Source organism: Onychostoma macrolepis, chromosome 14, assembly GCF_012432095.1.
Source record: "Onychostoma macrolepis isolate SWU-2019 chromosome 14, ASM1243209v1, whole genome shotgun sequence".
Taxonomy (NCBI): Eukaryota; Metazoa; Chordata; class Actinopteri; order Cypriniformes; family Cyprinidae; genus Onychostoma; species Onychostoma macrolepis.
In genome coordinates, this window is record NC_081168.1 from 16,440,644 (window position 1) to 16,449,042 (window position 8,399).

At 36.0% G+C, this 8,399-nt stretch overlaps 1 long non-coding RNA gene across 1 annotated transcript; it reads right to left on the reverse strand.

The window, feature by feature from the left end:
* Positions 1–2,368: 2,368 nt before the first annotated feature.
* Positions 2,369–7,960, reverse strand: LOC131553768 (uncharacterized). Its single transcript, XR_009274257.1, has 3 exons — positions 7,860–7,960; positions 3,984–4,053; positions 2,369–3,885 (listed from the first exon to the last, which is right to left on the reverse strand). It is a non-coding gene; the product is annotated as an uncharacterized LOC131553768 (long non-coding RNA).
* Positions 7,961–8,399: the final 439 nt, after the last annotated feature.

The window sequence follows — 8,399 nt, forward strand, 5'->3', positions numbered from 1 at the left end:
GCATCTTTGAATCTCTGGATAAAACTGGGTTTCAGTCTTTTCAAATACACCTCATTATATAATGAAGATTGCAGATGGACCATTTCAGACTTCAGATTTCTAAATACAGAAGCTTGGCCTTTAGATGTGAAAAAAGGTGAGCACAAGGGAATAGCCATTGGTTTCATAAAGCAATTAAAGTGGATTGCTATTCCATCTCAGTGAGGTTTATTGCGGATGAGTTTCAAGGATTAAAGCTGAAGACATTTTTCCAGCTCCTCTTGGATTATTGATTGATATATGGAAGAGAGGCAGGCCTTCACAATTAGCTTTTGCTGTTTTGGTTGAATGGAGAGCAATATCCGTATTTTGTGGGAGTGAAAATTTTCAATTTATACCGCATCTCTTCAGGTGTGTCATTAAATCTTTAGAGGCTATAATATGTCAGTAATGAAGATTTATTGCCTCTTCTTGAACCTTGAATTACTTATCGTAGAAGCAAAATAAAAACCCTTGATCACACATTAATTCAATTTGCAGAAAATCCAAATGTAGTATATTGCAATTGATTATAATTATTAAATAATTACTTTGTCTAAACAAATATGAATTGCACACTATTAATCCTGTACTTTTATTCATTTATTTTGTACTTTGAAAAGTTTTTGGAAGAACTGAAATGAAAGGAAGAGTGTTCCTTGCAAGGTCCAAAGGTTTGATACCACTAGTGAAAATGTATTTTTGCATTTAATCTAATCCTCATCTAGTTTAATATTATAATTTTAAGTACACATGGTATTATCAGCATAACAATATGAGTGAAATATTGAACTATAATGACAGCAATACTCAAAACTGCATGAACTTCACAAGATTGTGAAAAAAAACCTGTTGATCATATTTTCTAGCACAAATTTGCATATTTGTCTACTGACCAAGAAATATACTTTTTTTTCTATTATTATTATTATTATTGTTTTTTAATGCCATAAAATTAATTAGTTTTTTTCTGTTTTCATAGTCCTAAAAGACTGATATTTCCAGGTTTAAATTAGATTTTTAATCCCACATTTTCAATGGTCTCAAATATTTGGTAACCTTGTTGTCAGCTAGTTGCTTATTTAATTGTTTTCCAATGTTTGTGGCAACACACTTCCTGAATATGAATATTTTACACTCTTATTTCTTAAGCAAGCGTCTTATCTCTGTGCGCATTCTGTTTTTCCCCAGTGTGGCAAGAACAAACAGCAGAAGTGGGAAGAAAAACACAATAACAGAGAGCAAACTGCACTTTATCCTTGTATGTGTTTAATCCAGCGTCTGAGTTTCAACTTTGCTGCTATAATAATGTTTACAGTCAACATCTGTGAGTAAACACATAAAAAAAATAAATTAAAACAAGAACACATCAACAAAATATGCTCATATGCATATACTCGGAGTTATAGGGCTACAAAGTGAACTAAAGTGATTATTTCTGTTGGAAACACAAAGTATTTATGGGTCAAGTGTTTCTGTGAGAAATTAAAGACCATTAGATTTTTACATTTTGTGGGTAATATGATTAGAGCTTGAGGTTTGATTTACTGGGAGGATTCAGCCAGTGAAGCATAACATGTAATGGAGATGCAGCAGTAAATCTGTAATGAGTCATTGAAATAAAGTTAGTGGTCTCTAAAGCAGACGGGCACTCAAGACCTTGCAGACACTTTAAAGGTGAACCAAATCTAATTAAGCTTTAATTGAAGTCTGAAGTGATATCTTCCAAATGATCACTGAACAGTGACAGCCTAAAAAAAAAAAAAAAAAAAACCCTGCTTATCACATGCTCATTAAAGGGGATGTAGACAAAAGGGTGCATCAATTAACATTATGGTCCAAGATCAAGATCTATATATATTGGAATGTTTTTTTTTTTTTTTTTAATGGCAGCACGCGAGATGGTTAAATGCAGAGGTGAATCTAATGTAAGCAATGTAATGAAGAAATGCACAAAATTTGACTGTTCTTGTTACTGATTTAATAGACCTTTTGTAGACATACCTGTGACTTGCAACATATAATCTGGCCCTAATCACAGTTTATTCTGTGCATGAACCTCAATTCAGAAAAAAAGACTGTCTGATTGATTTGTAACATGACCAGGCTTTTTTTTTTTTTTTTCTGAAATTGATTATAGCACAATATTAGTAGTTTAAGTAGTAGTTTTAATTCCTCAAACCAAGCACTGAGCATTTATCAGAGCTTTGATGCCACTAACTTTGGCAAATCCAGCATTTAGATCTTCCTTAAAAGAACACATTATATTGGTTTGCATGACTTCCTTACAGACTGATTTTAAAAAAAAAAAAAAAAAAAAAAAGTCCTTTATGTCCTTACTCCTGGAAATTGCACAAAGCCAGCCAATTAGATTAGAGTCTGCCAGACTGAGAAATCTCCTACCACTTTAATGTGGGTTAGTTAATGTCATATGCAATGGTATCAATACTTCACAATATTTATGTTTCATCACTTGCTTTGTAATAATGCTGCTTTTAATGTCAACTCTTCCTCTTGTATTTTCTTTCATGAGCCTTTACGTGCTCTGACATTTCAGATCCGCTCAGTTTCCACTGACATTCAGCAAGACGCATTGCAATTTTTCTAAGGTCTTGAGCAGGAGAGAACAAAAATAAAGTCCATAATTAAGCACCCTTCCAGGATTTTCTGGAGTTTGCTCATCTGTTGTCATGTAGAAACTTTATTTTTTCTCCCTTTCTCTGCGAAAAAGCTGACATTTACATTCCAAATCCTCTTCCTCATGTCTGCTTTCTCATAGAAGAGCGGGGGGCCCGTCGGCAAATCACTGCACATATGACGACAGCTGAACACAGCTTCTTCTCCTTGAGGAGTTGGTCCTTTGGTATATTCTGCTTGTCTTCGTGTATTCCCTCTTGTTAATGTTTCTTATTGAACAGTGATTGAGGTTTCTATGAAGATGTATTCCACAGATTACTGACTTGTGAAAGAAAACAAAGTTGTGGTGATGCTTGAAACTTTTTGTATGGTCTTCACATAAATATGCCAATCTATCGTTCTTAAAGAAATAACCAACCTACTCTGCACAAAGGCTTACCCTTGAATAATTCTGTTTATTGCAATAAGCCAATTTGACATTTTGACACTAACGGTCATTGCATACGGAGCCTGAAATATTCGCACGTTAAAAAAACAAATACAACCTCACGTTGTGTCAATCACGTTTACACACTGCCTCCGAAACTTTTGACCGTCAAAAATTCGGATCAAGTTTGATTTTCTGCGTTTTCGCATCCGTAGCATGCATTTTGATAGAAAAGGATGGGGTATACAAGTCAGTGTGCAATGACCTTAAGGCTTTGTTCCAAAATCTAGAGTGCTGCCTTTTTGTCTTGTAGACAAAGTGGAGCAATAGATCCAGTGGAGTTTGTCATTAGAAAGTTGCTAAGCTAACACGGGCAGTCGAACACTGCTCCAGGTGTATGTTCACTACTGTTTGTGTGCACTTGGATGGGTTAAATGCAGAGCACAGAATTACCCCCTTATAGTACATTGCTTACTGTGGCACTCACATAGGTCTAAAAGACCCTAAATCACAATTGGTTTAATCAGACTACGCCACCCTGGTGGAGTGCCAGGGAAATACTCCCAATAAAGGACACAGGTACGTTTTACCAATTGAGGGCAAACAAATAAGATGTAGTGAGACGGGAGTATCAATACAAAAATAAATAAATTAAAATTCTCTCTCCCAGGAAACACACCACAAGATTATTAAAGTAATTCTCCAGGGCCAGGCCGGCAGGTCGTCTGCGCACGCGTACACACACACACACACACACACACACACCTAGCCTCCCCTGCACCACACCAAGTCCTCACTGGCTCCTAGAGAAAGAAATAAGAAACACATTAACCAAAAGTTACAAAAGAAAAATTACAACAAATAATAAAGAATGAACAACAATCAGACTAAGTTTACAGACACTGGATGTAGTGACTCCAGCACTCGGGTCTCCTAACGGCACACGATGCAGCAGAAGCAGATAGCAGTGCCTGGATGGCACAAGAATAACAAAGCAGTAAATGAAAAAAATGATAAACTCTTGACAATAGCACAGTACATTACACACACAAAAAAATAATAAATAAATAAATAAATAATAAAACAGCAAAATGAACCAAAAATAGCACAAAATAACAAAGTTAATGACAAAGTAAAATTAATACCATTTACAAAAGAAACCCAAACTACAAAACAATACAGCGGAAAGCACAAATGAAAAAAAAGAAAAAAAAAAAAACAACAACACACTTGTTTTTGTGAAAAGTGGGGACATCCCATAGGCGTAATGGATTTTATACTGTACAAACTGTATGTGCTATTGCCCTACACCAACCCTACACCTAAACCTACCCCTTACAGGAAACTTTCTGCTATTTTAGATTTTCAATACACTCCATTCTGTGTGATTTATAAGCGTTTTGAAAAGTGGGGACATGGGGTAAAGTCCTGAAAAGTCACCTTCTCTTTGTAATACCCATCATACCCTTGTCATTATACAAATCTATGTCCTGATTTGTCAAAAACACGCACACACGTACTTGAAAGCAATAAAACTGGTAAATAGCCTAGCAGAAACACCAAGCTATAGATATCAGCCCAAACGACCCACAAAGCAGCAAAGCCATAAGCAATGAAGTACAAAGGTCCATTTAAAAAAAAAAAAAAAAAAAAAAAAAAAAAAAGGCAGATAACATAAGCAAAAGCAAAACAGCAGCGGCGTCAAATGTAGCGTCCTCAGCGAGGGATCGGCTTATAGTCCAGGTGATGTGCAAAATTTGAGGTGATATGTTCACTTTTTCATAAAAGCATGAAACTTGGTACAATTGTACAGGTTAGGGCCCTGAACATTTTCAGAAATGGAGCCATCGCAAAAACACCTCGTGGTTGCCATGGCAACCATTTTACTTTCCGCCATAACTGAATTATGCATTTTGTGTCATATCTCCTGAACCAAACATGATAACACAGAAAAAGGTGATGTCTACCCCTATCTTTTGATGGTAAAGGATCACAATGATACCATATACAAAAACAAACTGTTCAGGTAAAAGTTAATGGTGAAATCAGCAATGTGAAAAGGAAATAACAGTATCTGAGCATCACAGTATCACAGCATTTACAAAAGTCCATATTATGGCTATTATTTTTTTCTTTCTTTGATAATTAACTAATATTTTATACAATAGTACAATAAAAGATTGTTTTAATTAATAAAATATTAATTTGTTACATTTATGTAGCGCTTTTCTGGGTACTCGAAGTGCTTTACATGGAAGGGGGAATCTCCTCAACCACCACCAATGTGCAGCATCCACCTGGACAGCAACAAACACCAGCTTAACTAATATTTTATTCAATAGTACAATAAAAGATTGTTTTCAAGAATACAAATCATATATTTCAGAGAAAAAAAAAATATATATATATTTTATTATCTTCCCCATGCAATAGAAATTCTTTTGAGCATGCTATTATGGTAACAGCTCCTGTTAAACTCCATATTGTAATGATTTATCGCCTTCCTAGTCAACTGGGCATCTTTATAGAGGAGCTGTATGGGCTGTTGTCCTCATTCTCGGTGGATGGCAGTCCACTTGTAGTCTTTGGGGACTTCAAAATCCATCTGTAGAAGCCTTACAATGCAGACATCCACTCCTAGCTTCATTCAATCTCAAATGGCTTACCACCACAAGCACTAACAAATCAGGCAACCAGCTTGACTTAATTTACACATGCAATTGTATCACAGACAACATTTGTTGTCACCCACCCATTTCTCATCTCTGGATTTAAATACAGCAACTGACACTTTATGATCCACTTTAACTTCTTCTCAAGACAATATCTGTCTAGACAGGCCACTGCATACTACCCCTTCTAACCTAAAAAGTTGCCCCAAGTATCATCATCTTTACTGTATTTTTGCTTAGCAGTCTTTTAGGTGGCTCAGTGTCATTTATTATTATTTTTTTTTAATGACCAAAATTTTCGTGGGAATAAGAATTTATTGAGGATGGTAGTGTAGCAGTTCTTCAATAGCGATGCTAGCATGTCTTCCTTCAAACAACCTTAACCCTTGAATCCTAGCTTCTCCCAAAGTTCTCTCTGTGGGCTAGAATATTATAAAACAAAAGACAAAAGGGCTAGAAAAAAAACAAAAAACAGATACTGTTAGAACTGAGACTGCTTTACTGTTGTTCAGTATAGCCCTGCAGATTGCGAAAGCGGATTCCAAATCATCAGTTCTTATTCTGCTGGATCTATCTGCCACTTCTGACACTGTGAATCATCAGATTATCCCGTCTACCGTCACTGGATCTGCACCCCACTGGTTTTAATCTTATTTTACAGGTAGGCCTTTCAGTGTTTCTTGGGGAGGAGAGGTATCCAAGAACATCAACTGGTCACAGGGTTTCCTCAGGGATCAGTTATTGGACCCCTCCTCTTCATCATATACACTAAATCACTGGGATCCATTATACAAGCACATGGTTTCTCCTACCATTGCTATGCTGATGACACGCAGCTCTATCGTTCATTTCAACCAGACAATCTAATAGTAGCTGCATGGATCTCACCCGTTACATCAAATATTCACCTGCGTGTACCCGCCCACATGCAGGACTCTGGTTTCCCCCTTGTGGACAACATAGACAACTCTGGCCCCAGAGAGTGATTGTAAATAAAGTTTATATGGAATATGTTTGAAATTTCATTCTGCGTCTTCTGAGACTTCATTGTAATCCTTCTCAAAGTCACTGAATTAACCATTAACTATTCACCTGATTGCGTTGCCATCTGCATGTGATGTTAGAGTGTTGTTGAGATGGAACAAGAATGTATTGGAAACATACTACCGCCTACCTGACTCTGCCTGAGAGGTAAGGAAAAATACACTTATCTGAGATGATTTTCTCTGAAATAAATGATAGTATTCTTGAAAACAATCTTTTAATGTATTATTGAATAAAATTTTAGTTAATTATCAAAGAAAGAAAAAGTAATAGCCATAGTATGGACTATTGTAAATACTGTGATTTCGGTAACACTTTACAATAAGGTGTCATTTATTAACATTAGTTAATGTATTAACTAACATGAACAATGCATTTATTACACTATTTATTAATCTTTGTTGATGTTATTTAATGAAAATACAGTTGTTCATTGTTTATTCATGTTAGTTCACAGTGCATTAACTAATGTTAACAAACACAACTTGTGATTTTAATAAATCATTAGTAAATGCTGAAATTAACATTAACTAAGATTAATAAATGCTGTAGAAGTATTGTTCATTCTTAGTTCATGTTTACTAATGTTGTTAACTAATTAACCTTATTGTTAAGTGTTACCGTGATTTCCTTCTCACTTTGCTGATTTCACCATTAACTCTTCACCTGAACAGTTTATGTTTTTGCATGTGGTATCATTGTAATCCCTGAAACCATCAACACATAGGGGTAGACATCACCTTTTCTGTGTTATGTTTGGTTCAGGAGATACGACACAAAATACATAATTTGGTTATGGCGGAAAGTATAATGGTCGCCATGTCAACCATGAGGTGTTTCTGCAATGGCTCCATTTCTGAAAATGTTTAGGGCCCCAAACTATACAAGTGTACCAAGTTAAAAACGTACTTACGGTTAGGGTTGAACAAAGACCAACACAAAGCTATATGGTTACTTCAACATGGTTACTCCAACTCCAACTCCAACATTACTGAGCACAACACATAATAAGCATCACCACCACAAGCGATAGAAAAATTGTATACAATCACCAAACATACCTGTAAGCGAACTCCTCCACAAATTTGCCGCAATGCCTATACCACCAGCCCCACTCTAATCAGACTATAAATAGCACAGGTTAGCCTCGAGCCATTCACAGCAATACACAGTCAATGGAGTCTTATCCTACCTGAACACAAACAGGAAAGGACAGGAAGAGGACAACCCAGAATCAACAGGACACCACCACACCCATCAGAATAAGAGTCCTGAAATAGTATGGCTGCTTACACCTCATTGGTCCACCAATCACATCCCAACCGGGGCCAAAAGCAGATAGAATACTTACCTTGCCACATTACAAATAGTCAAATAGTCAACTCTTCACACAAACTTTTCATATGTGATTCTCTGAACTCCAAGGTCTTTTATGATTGTTTTTATTCCCCATGCTGTCATTAAAAATGCAGACTCTCACAGCATTGTTTGTTATTGTTCAAATAACACATTGTGCCGATGAATTATTCATTCTTGCTACTGTGCTAATTCTCTCTCTCTCACACTCTCTGTCAATAAGAAACACTCTGTGGATTGGTATG